Raw genomic sequence first — 13,362 nt, forward strand, 5'->3', positions numbered from 1 at the left:
TTATTTCCCTAACGTGAAAATCATCATTCTGATTCACAACTACAGGCGGTGATTGAAGGATCAGAATTGTTGTTATTCTCAAGGGCATTCACGGACGCAATCTCCTCAATAAATGAAAGAGAGATGTGAAAGATATCGATAACAAAACGGGAGAAAAAAGTAAAACAATTCGCAGTAAAAGGAATAAGCACAAGCAAAAAAGGAGAAAAAATACAGAGCACCCAAGATATAATACAGTGAGTCTTATTTCGGTTTCTGATAATGAAAAAATTGTCATGTTTACATGATTTACTGAATGCTTTCCCTGGTTTTCCTCGTTCTTCAGCATCTTTTAAAACTTAGCAATAATACTTTCGGGGAAATGTTCTTTGCTGATTATCTTAGACGCTTTCGTACCAGATTTTTCGTTTCGTGTCTTTTACAGCAAAGACTTCATAAAAATTCGAAAAGCTTTCTTTCATATCTGGATTATTTTTTCCGTATATTTGGGCCTTTTTAGGTTAGCTGTCGTTTGTAAGGCATATTACGATTTAGGAGATGATATCTTTCTTTTTTTTTCTCCCTTAAAAGTCGCTCGTGTCAGTTCTGACATTTACTTCGGAATAATTTTAATTAGTGGTATCTAATTTGTTACCATTATCGATCCTACCCATGAAAGGTTACAATGTTTATAAGAAATGTTACTGTAACGCAAAACAATATTCTTCTCGAATATTATTTTAGACTAGTGAACCAGTAATCTTCATATGTATATCTTAGGTAATTTATTTTATTATTACTTTAGGTTCGCTTCTAGCACCTTGCTGCATGTTTACCTGCACCTTCTTCTGCAACCCTGGATGAAATTTAAATATGAAAAATACGCGTCCATTAATTAAGGTATGGAGGAATTGTCAAAAGGACAATTTGTTGGGAAATGCCGCTAACAAGTAATCACTTCCACATTTAATTAATGGACATGGACTGGGTACAAAAAATGTTTCCTGGTTCTCTCATTCCTCCAGAATCTGGAGGAATGAGAGAACCAGGACAATTTGCTGTACCCAATCCATTAATTAAAATGTGGAAATGATTACTTGTTAGCGTCATTTCTCAACAAATTATCCTTACAGAGATCACTTTTGTCTGGAGTCTAGATAAAAGTGAGCTCTGTAAGGGAAGTGGAGCAATGCCGGACTTAACAATGCATGGCCTGGTGACTGCCACGGCGTTCCAGACGCCATCTATATGCAATCACCGATAATTCGGATCTTTCCTAGATAGTGATCCACACGGGTATTAACCCGGTACGTATCCACCTTTGTGGACTGTTTAGTACAAGCCCGTTGGGGATCACCATAAAAACATAAACAAAAGACTGTAAATATTATAAATATAATGATCCCCAAGAAATATTAGTCCTACATAACGACCCCGAAAACACTTGGGGGTTACTATCTAGGAAAGATCCGATAATTCTTTTAAGCAATAATAGGGTAGTTCTTCAACTTAATAATAATAATAATAATAATAATAATAATAATAATAATAATAATAATAATAATAATAATAATAATAATAATAATAATAATAATTATTATTATTATTATTATTATTATTATTTTATTATTATTATTATTATTATTGCCAGGCTCCTAGTATTACTAAGCAACAATAATTTCCTGTAATGAAGGAAAGTTTTAGTCAATGTATAAATTGTCTGCTCTCTCTCTAATTTAGGACTGCTCGACTTTCCAAAAAAATGTTGGCATTAAAAGAAGATAGATAGATAGATAGATAGATAGATAGATAGATAGATAGATAGATAGATAGATAGATAGATATTTTTTATAGATCACCAAGGAAACTGCTTTACTAAAAAATAAAAGAGCCACAATTAGTATATAATGTTCCCAGATTGTGTATATACTCGAAGTTCCCTTATCTCCTTAACAGCAGCAGTTATCATAAAAAGCTTGTTGATTTATTTAGTAAAGAACTACCTGCTGTTAACATAAAATTAATTCCAGAAAAATCCTCTAACACGGGGGTCTCTTTTTAGATTCAAATGATAAACCTGACTCGTCTTTGACTTCCAACATTGTTCATAAGTATAGGCCTACTTGTCCCAAGTTCCAACTGGGAACTTACGTTGGATGTACAAAGCGGTTGTTGACAGTCCGAATCTGTTGTCACCAGGGCATTAGCATTAGAACGGGTTGCAGACTGTCCAGACCCGAATTATCTACAACGCAGATCACAGATTAATTCTAAAGGAACCGTTAATAAATTACGTAACACTTTTATTGGTAATTTTTACCGTCCCCATTGCCCCCACCCCTTGTCACGCCTCATAAAACATGTCCAGAGCCCCCTAGAAAATTGTGTAACATCAGCTAGTAACCCTCCCCGAATTAGTGAGTGCTGAGTTTATGATATTTTTAAAACATATAATTAGGCAAAAATAATTAAATACCATATTCTCAATATTACTACTAAAATATAATAAAAAGTGTTGCAGAATCTTTACTATCTATCTTTTGTCCTTTTCTATTTACATCTTTTCAAAAGAAACAGGAAAAAATATGAAAATGTTTTATAACTTATGGCTGCAACTCCGCCCCCCTCTCCCCACTGTCACACACAGAACGCTTCACGCCCCCCTCAGGCTTCAAGGCCATCGCCTTGACTCAAAACAGCGAAGAATTGACCACCTTGGAGTCTATTCTAACAAAAAAAAAAAATGTTGTTCCGTCGTTGAATATCCAGACTGCCTCGACACAGCTCTTTATTGCTCAAATGCCTGTTTGTATATATGTTCTGTAGGGCGCTTAATTCTCTCCTTTTCCTGTCTTAAATTTATAGTCACTCATTTAGCTTGATTCGGATGTATTACTGTATTTATATCGCTGATTTTTTTTTATCTAAAATCATTTTATATTTCTGTAACACTCCTTTTTAATGATTCTTATTTGTCATTTCCAGCCTTCAAAATGCAATCTCGTATTGCGAAACGCCTTCGGCCCTAACGAACTTTTTAAATCTTCATAGAGCCTTTTCCTTGATGTCTCTGTTATGGTGTGTGTGTGTTTATATATATATATATATATATATATATATATATATATATATATATATATATATATATATATATATATATATATATATATATACATATCTATATATATATATATATATATATATATATATATATATATATATATATATATATATATATATATATATATATATATATATATATATACATATCTATATATATATATATATATATATATATATATATATATATATATATATATATATATATATCTATATCTATATATATATATCTATATCTATATATATCTATATATATATATATATATATATATATATATATAGATATATATATAGATATATATATATATATAGATATATATTGAAATAGTGTTGAAGAACCTGCACATCTTGTTGAGAACTAGACCAAAGGGAACTTGTAGAAAGTAAGATGCAAACTTCTATTCAGATGGAAAAGCCTTTAGCACTACCTATAATACAGTGCAAGAGGCATACTGTACGAAGTATTCACTTTCATACTCATCCTTAGGGTCAAGCATCATCATCAACATCAACCAGGTGCCATATCCCCAAGGACGTCGGCAATCATGGCTCGCCACTCCTAGGGTCAAGCACGTGGGTCATAATGTGTAAAATTGGGGCAAGAAGCTGCTGTTCGTACCGTGAGTGCTCTAGTCCCCAAGGGTACGTTTCAAAAGAGGATGAAGAATGGCATTATATAAGAAGGAGGCTGCTGGCTCTTCATTTCTTAAACTGATAAGGATATGAAGAAATAAACCTTTTAGTAAATGATATAAGGTGGATAATCAGGGCAAAAGCGTGATCTTTTCCCCCTTTGTTCTAGCGCATGGGCTGTTTACCCGAGTTTGCTAATTTGTCTGTCTGACGAAAAGCAAATATTCACATTTCCCTGGTTTCAATTGCTTTTGCAATATCATTAAGGTCTTTCTCCAGAGCAATGGAAATTGTAAGTGCAGCTAAAACTAGCAGTTCCCAATGCAATCTCCCTTCAATTGAATTGTTTATTTTTCATCAAGATAACAAGAAAAGACTGAACAAATGCATTGAAAAGCCTGCATAACTCGTCTGTTATCCAAAAGCAAACGTTGTGCAATAGATAAATTTTCATCTGCCAGTTTAGCTAAATAAAATTTAGCGGAAGAGCCACGGAATTTGGACAGCAGAAAAATGATTCTCTTAACTTGTGTCTAATGCATCAAGTTCAGGGAATTCCTCTTATTCCTAAACGCACCGAAGTACAGAACCGACAACAGTTCTTCGCTGCAATGAAGGGTAGATCATAGGAATAAGACATCGAAATTATCCTGATAAATTTGTTTCGCAAAACAAAAGACATTGAAAAAATAGAAACTGTTAAGGATAATGGCTTTAAAAGTTCTATTACATTTTTTGCTCAAAGTGAAAACGTTTTTCTAATGAAGGTATGATGTGAAATTGCAAAGCGAAGGCAATGCTGACTATCGCCGTGTTCAATTTACTCACTTTATTGTCATTTTAAACAAAGCGTGCTCAGAAATTATTTTCTTATTCCATAAATGGGTCTCCCCACCCCATCTCCTCTCTCTCTCTCTCTCTCTCTCTCTCTCTCTCTCTCTCTCTCTCTCTCTCTCTCTCTCGGATGTCACCTGGAGTCTAATTCTTCATTGCAGGGGTGGGTAGAGCTCTCGGCTAGCACGCTGTTGGCCCAGCGTTCGACTCTCCGACCGGCCAATGAAGAATTAGAGGAATTTATTTCTGGTGATAGAAATTCATTTCTCGTCATAATGTGGTTCGTATTCCCCAATAAGCTTTAGGTCCCGTTGCTAGATAACCAGTTGGTTCTTAGCCACGTAAAATAAATCTAATCCTTCGGGCCAGCCCTAGGAGAGCTGTTAATCAGCTCAGTGGTCTGGTTAAATTAAGATATACTTAACTTTAACCTGGAGTCTTCCGGACATCTTTAAAGCAGTACGTTATGTAACGGGCGAATTCCGACATTTCATTTTTCCAGAGATACGGTAAAGCTTGAAGTGAAATTCTGTATCAGTCAGTGGCGAAGTCTGCGCAGTGCCTTGAAAAGAATACCAGAGATCGGTCTGAAACGGTTGTTAAAAAAGCCAAGGAATTCTAAGAAAGCCCTTATATACCTCGAATGAAATGATTTTGTCGTAAATGTTATGAACATGAGTTTGTAGCACCAACAATGATTATTGAACTGAGCATGTCACAATTTTGTCTACTTTCTGAGCATATTCTGGATAATGAATTAACTTTTCTGTTATAGAACGTTGTTTTTTTTTTTAATAAGCATCAGATTTCGCTACAAATGAAAATTGTTCCTCTTGTTGAACAGTGATGTAGCGGTAGTTTTCATGTGGTCACCTCACGCACGCAATTGTGTATGATACTATACACCTTAAATACTGACTGCTAAGAGAGCATTTCAGGGCTCTAATGCAAGAAAAAAAAAACTATTGTAATTGTACCACCTCTCTTCACACTGTTTATCTAGTATGCTTCCATTTGTTCATTCATGCAAAGGAAACAGGGGAGATGAGATCCTCGCCTTCCTTAATAATGGCTCAGACGCAAAACTCAACGTTCAAGTTAGTTCGTGCTGAGTCATTTTCTTATTTCATCTTACTTGTTGACGTTAGGTGGAATTTCGTCTATTCTGATCCTTACCTCTGACATTAAATTAGATCATAGCATCCAGATTTGATCATTATCAACGTGAGTTGCAAGTTCAACACATTGTGAACTTTAATTGTTCTGTAACTAATAGAGTTGCATCTTACCATCTTGCGAGAGTTTATTAACGTGATATCATTCAGTCTATTTCAAAATTATTTTACGCATGGAAGATGAAGAGGCTATGTGAAAGAGGTAAATATGCGTTACCATACTCAGAAATAAGTACGTGGAGAGAGAGAGAGAGAGAGAGAGAGAGAGAGAGAGAGAGAGAGATTAGATTAGTTGTGGAGATCAGCACCTAATTAATGCCAATTGGAACTCAGATTATAGGGGAAGAGACTGGTTGTTTAATTGATATTTGTAAGTGTCAGCACGGACGACAGGGGATAGAAAGGCTGCGCTTCAATAGGAGTTAGTTTAGGTGGCGAAACAAAAAATTACATCAGCTTTCGTTGTGACAAATACAAAGTATTCACAAAATGATGCAAAGATTTACAAGGTGTCATTGTTAAAATAACTACTTCACTTATACGTCTTAATGGCATAATTAAGACATTAAATGTCGGGTTCTACGCATTTTATTATTATTATTATTACTATTATTACTATTACTATTATTATTATTATTATTAATCAGGTGCATAGTCTTTTTCATATATAGTGGTTGTTCCTACTTCTATTTTATTTCTTGACCTTGCTCATAATGAACAGTATCAGTGGTCTACACCCTGCGAAACAGGCACTGACTGATGACAGCGTCATTTCCAGGGTGGACTAATTTAGTGAGGCCTCTTGAGGCGCTTCCTACGCTCATCATCGGCACCGACGTTGCAAAATGTGGCTATTCTTATATAGTGTTGATTCTTCTACGAATTTTCTTTTTCAGTTTCCACGTTTTGAGTTTTCATATATAACGGAGTTGAAAGATTGAAAAGTTCTCAGAATTATTCACTAGTTTATCATTCATAAACTAAGGACTAAACGATTAACCTTTCGTATATTAAAAGAAAAGGACACAACTAAGCCTACAATTTTTGGAAAGTAACGCTTACAGACAAACGCTTTAGGAGGGATTAACCTTATAAAAATTTCCATTGCATAACCATTTTTCATTCAGAATAGAGAATCAGTGAAACCAACGACATTTGAATGCATTTTTTTAAACAATGAAGCTATCTCTCTCTCTCTCTCTCTCTCTCTCTCTCTCTCTCTCTCTCTCTCTCTCTCTCTCTCTCTCTCTCTCCTTGACAAACGGATCACACTCAAGAACATGCAAGTGTATGAACGTCTGAGTGAAATGAAGCTGATCTCAATTATTGATCAACTGGCAAATGATCCAAATGTTTTACGTATCATTCATCTTTAGCCAAGAGGTAGAGAAGGAGGTTGGTGAAGACAGGTGTCTACATTGTAAAAAGGACGTAACCAAGTGAGAATATATCGCGATTCCGTCTTGAGCAGTTCATGAAAATTTGACTGAATTTGAAAGAACTCTCTTCCTTATCAACAGGTATCTTGCTTAGCAAACTAATAAGAAAATTAACTAACATTGTTTAAATGCAGTTATATATAAAATGGCTGAAGATTTCTTGTGCATTTTTCAGCCTTGTATTAATGCAACATAATTAGTGAATAGAATATAATAATCAACATTTTAAATTTTTATTTTATCTCGAATAAAAGATACTATTGCTAATATAATATGTAGAATCTTCTGGTCACTTTTCACCCAACTACTCTAGGTTCCTCCGCCTCTCTACATCAACACCATATTTCTCTGGTCGCCTGCTTCCAGAAACTTGGGCACTGGACGCTTACTACAAAATCTTTTATCTGAACACGATAAAGAAAACATTTCACAGAATTCTAAGAGTAAGACCAAAAATGTCTCCCATTCACTTCTTAAGTACGCCTATTTCTCTTATTGTTAATTTCATGAGAATTCGACTTCTATATTCTTTTACGATGGCCTATGCTTTCCCTGTCCATTTCTTAGGCCTTGTTGACAGAATGGATGAGTTGAATTCCGGAAATATCTAGTTTAAAAGAAAGACCTATTCTGAATCCGTGAAATATGACTATTGTACCTGTAGAGTAAACCCAGTGGGTTCTAAGTACACCAAATGGCTGGGGAGAAAACGTCTAGGACCGAAATCCCTAGGGATAGAGCGTCTGAACTGACCATCATCAAAGGAGAAAATTTCTCATTAAAATGAATTTTTAAGAATCGGTAAAGACGGCGACCAACACGTTATCTGTTTCCTCGTCTTTAATGACATGCATTGTGAGTCGCTTTAGACATCCAAAGGAAGAATACTTCGATATGAAGACCTTAGTTACACTTGAATTGCCTGAGGTTTGTCAAACATGATTCTGCATTCGTGGAACTCTTTTTTTTTTTTTTTTTTTTTTTTTTTTTAAGATGGATGTCGTTTCTTGTTTTTCTGTAATGAACGTCACTGACCCCGATCGAGAATAGGATATATATATATATATATATATATATATATATATATATATATATATATATATATATATATATATGTATATATATATATGTGTGTATATATATATATATATATATATATATATATATATATATATATATATATATATATATATATATATATATATATATATATATATATATATATATATATATATATATATATATATTCTGGCATTCCTCAGATTTTGCTTATATATATATATATATATATATATATATATATATATATATATATATATATATATATATATATATATATGATATATATATATATATATATATATATATATATATATATATATATATATATATATATATGTATGTATATATATATATATATATATATATATATATATATATATATATATATATATATATATATATATATATATATATATATATATATATATAATAATATATATATAAATTTCTGATAACATCAAGACCAAATCCTGGTTTTTCAAGTGAGTCCAAGATCTTAGTGATTTGTCCCCTCTGGTCTTATAAGAATTTGGAACCTAAGCACTATGTACCTGATGTTTTTCCCGGGCAGGCTCCTTGGGACCAACATACCAGCGAATTTTACACAATTTCCTGACGCCGCAGCGAATGAATTGCTAACATTTCATTCCAATTATCCCTTCACCGTGAGATATGATGACAATAAACGCATGGGGACGTGTTTAGCAAAAATAAATTTGTGATTAACACCGGGACCGAACCCCGGTCTTTCAAGCGAGAGTGTAGGACGTTAGCATTTTTTCCATATAATTCATATAACAATCTGGGACTTAGGTACTACTTACCTGGGGTTATTCTGGGCTGGTGCCTGCACCTAACATACCAGCGAATTTTACCCAGCTTCCCGACTCCAGCAGCATATATATATATATATATATATATATATATATATATATATATATATATATATATATATATATATATATATATATATATATATATATATATATATATATATATATATATATATATATATATTCATGTGTGTGTGTTTCTCCAGTCTCTCCAGATGAAATGAAAAGTTAACATGGATAATTCCCGTAAACCTCTCTAGAACTGAGAATGGAAGACTATTACAAAATAGTTATTTTGCTTTGCAGTTGTCAGACGACCATTAACTAATGCCATTATACACAGGAGGACACAGCTGTCGGTTCGTTCATCTTCTTTAATGAGCTTTCAAGACTTCATTGGGAAATAGTTACTTTATGGCCTCTGGACAATATCAGTGCTGTTTTTTCTCTCACTCTTTTCAACGTTCTATATTTCAGTTCTTGTGAATTATGGATCTTACCAGTACTTTGCTACCGAAACCGCTATTTTGTTTCGGAAGTATACATGCATTGATTCATTTGTACCTTTTTATAAATGTTGTATTCAGTAAACAGGAAATTTAAGGTTGTTATAGCATTATAACGGGGCGGCGAGTAAGAGGCAGGTTCAAGGTGTTCTGATTTATTGACAAAATCTCTTGCGAGCGTAAAAGTGGCATTTGACATTAGGGAAAAACAGAGGGACGTCTATATATAGTCAGATGTGTTTTCTCACACCTGAAGAATGGTTAACAATTCTATATACAATTAGGAAGAGATTTCAAATACATATGGCTGGAAAGCTTGCAATGCCTTACATACATCAGTAACTATAGTTCCGACAAGGATAGGAAGTAACTTCTGAAAAATGAATAAAAGATCATATGAATCAGGAGCGCTGGATCTGTGTTTCCTGAGAGTACTCGGTGCGTCCTGAAGATTTTTTTTGGAAGCAAGGATGCCCTGAGGGTCCCGGCGACAGATCGGGACCTCACAGCATAAAGAGAAACTTTGTAACATTTAATTACTTCTAAGTACATGAACAAGTATCTGCTTAAGCTGTGTTTCCAAATGTTAACTCTTTAGTTGTTGTGAACCTCTACGCAAGGGGACTGCAGATGCATATCCTTCTCAACCAAGGCTGCAGCCCACCGCAGTTGACAAACTCTCGCGATATCTAAATAGTTGTGTAAATATAGGATAAAGGGAATTCTCTTTTTCTAGAAACGGGTCTAGGATGGTTGTCCATCACCTGCGATCTCTGTCCGTTTGTTGATAAACAGGCAGATAGACAAGATTTGCTGCTTGAAAAGGATAAAGATGCAGAATCATGAGCCCCAGACGCGTGACTTCTGGGGCTGATGTTTATACATGTTCATGTTTGTATATCTGTAATTCGTCCAATAGAATTAAATAACTGTTGGTAAATAACTTCTTATTTTATATTTACTGCTTTTCTTGTTAGTGAAATATCATAATAAACATATTTTATGTAATTATCTTGTACCTAAATCAAATACGCTTTTTAATGGGTTTTTACAATAAATATTGCTCGCTTACTTTTTTTCATTCTTGAATAGCTTTTGTATTTGAACTTTTCTAGGGAAACTGATTAAGCATTCTTTTCCAGTGCCACCATTTCCTTCTATATTCTTCTTCCATTACCCCATTACTCTTCACGCTTACAACCAATTACATATTTTCGCCTCACCACCATTTATCAACCATTTTTGTGTTTCTTGAACCGATTACCCGTTTATTAAAACAATTCCTTGGACAATATTCTTGTTTACTTTCCATGTTCACTTCCGTCTTCCCGAATAATGTAGACACTCACTGAGAAATTTCAGCAGCATGAGTGTTTGCTTTTCAATATTTCTGAGAAACAATTCCTCTAAGGTTGCAATTACATAAGCCTCGTATTTTGCTGTATATAATATATATATATATATATATATATATATATATATATATATATATATATATATATATATATATATATATATATATATATATATATATAGATAGATAGATAGATAGATAGATAGCAAAATGTGTTGCTGGCTTAGATCTCCTAAATAATATTCATGTTTATTTAGGTGTAACCTTCTTCTTTTTGCTGATTTTTCTGTTTTTCTCTTTTTGTCACTTGTTGTTTCGTTCTCTCCTGTTTTACTCTAAATTTCACTTTAATGGTAATAATAATTACTCTTTCCCTTAAGAACTTTATAATGGATATTACAACTAAAATCATCCAGCTAACTTTTTATTATTAATTGATAACAAATATCTAACACACTATAGGAAATTTCTTGTACAACCCCCTCCACCTCTCTCTCTCTCTCTCTCTCTCTCTCTCTCTCTCTCTCTCTCTCTCTCTCTCTCTCTCGATTCTCAAATCATGTTTATAAATACAACGATGAAATATCTGCCTGCACACACTTTGAAAAAGATGATCTACTTATCTGAAGGTTCTCTCTCACTCTTTTCCTCGGTGAGGGAGCGACAGTCCAAGGCCCCACATCTACTTTTGCTAACGTCCGCCCTTGTAACTTCAAATGAGAGGAATTGGACTTATCCTGAATATCCGCTGAGCTTTAACTGTCATTGATGTACCTAGTTGTTAGTCGACTCTCGCGAGTAGCAGCTGTTGGGAGGAAAGACAGAAGAAAAGAAGAAAACAACAGGCGTAATTGATCAGTCCTCCGTTAAAATGGATGCCATCATGTAATTGGGGGCGGAATGAAACCATTGAGAAGGTTCTCTCTCTCTCTCTCTCTCTCTCTCTCTCTTGCAAGGAATTCAAAATAGGAAACGTAAGTCGGTCTGCAAATACAGCGCGATGAAAAGTGATTGGGTTTCCAAGTAGGGAAGGCCAAGCAGTGACACAACAGACTCCATGACGTCATCCGAAAGCTTCAGAAGAGAAAAAAGAGGAAAATTTCAAAACAAAGACAGTTGCGAAATCCGTAATGGGAGCTGGGAGCACATTAAAAGATGACGAATGGAATGTGGAAAATTATTATTATTATTATTATTATTATTATTATTATTATTATTATTATTATTATTATTATTATTATTATTATTATTAAAGGGATTGATAAAGAGAATCGAGCAGGTTCTCGAAAGCTCTCGTTTTATATGCATTTTAATATTTATTTACACTTACATCACTGTGGTTTCCTTCACTATTTCGGTGACTCATGTGATAGTGGGATTTTAGGCTTTATTATTATTATCATTATAAACGGGCTGAAATGTATTTGGAGCAGGCCTAAAAGGACATCAACTATGACTGCAAGACTCTGCAATACAAAAGCCCCGTGAACGAACAGAGAAACCCCCCCAAAAAATAAATCAAGTTCATAAAGAAAAGTTAAAACCAAAACATTTCCTTAAAATAATAACATCACCAGTCGTAAGAGCTAGGGTCGCAGCACCTGGCGCTTTTGGGCGGAATTGAAGCTCCCCCTAAAGTGATGAACATCAGAATGAGTAGCTCTTCTAGGATGACGGTTCCGCAGTTTACTGTCCAGAGCATAAAAGACTATTGTATTGGACAGCGTAATATCAGAGCAACGTAACAGAAATTCCGTAAGGGGAGAGAACCGCCAGTGTACACACTTTTTAGCCTTTTATCCTACTCCTCTTTCTGCCTACTTTCTTCAGTATTGCTGTCCAACCTTCGTAGCATATGCTTCTTAGTGCAAATGCTGAGTTTTTTTCTCCCGTTCCTCCATTAAATTATTTTCTTATTTTCTATATCGCTTTATTTTGCTGGTTAACCCCTCCAACTCCCTCTTTTCACTGTCTTCAGCGCTGAATAGCCGGAAGTGCCAGGTGCTAAGTTGACAATGTAAATTTCGCAAAATCAAAATAACTCCACAGACAAAACTAAAGTTCCTCAGGTTCACAACGCTGCAATAATCCTCAAGTCAGAAAAGCCGAGCTCCGTTCCACGCAGAGGTGCTTTGGGCGATACCTGTTACAACCCCCCCAGTGCCACTGGTGACCTAAGCACTAAATTATGTACCTGATAGTTTGTTGAGAGAGGTGCGTCAAACTAGGGTGCAGAAGGGCATGAGGTTTGCTCAGGTGTCCCAAAACAGGCCGAGACAGGAAGGTTGCCGCCTAATTGAGCCTTTAAAAGTACTGTAAAATGCTGCTCTCAAAATCGAAATTTTATTAAGATTTAAGTTCTATTTGTAGATTACAAATCTTAAAATAATGTGAAATTCGGTAGTAAGAGGAAAATATGACTAAAAC

Source organism: Macrobrachium rosenbergii, chromosome 46, assembly GCF_040412425.1.
Source record: "Macrobrachium rosenbergii isolate ZJJX-2024 chromosome 46, ASM4041242v1, whole genome shotgun sequence".
Classification (NCBI taxonomy): Eukaryota; Metazoa; Arthropoda; class Malacostraca; order Decapoda; family Palaemonidae; genus Macrobrachium; species Macrobrachium rosenbergii.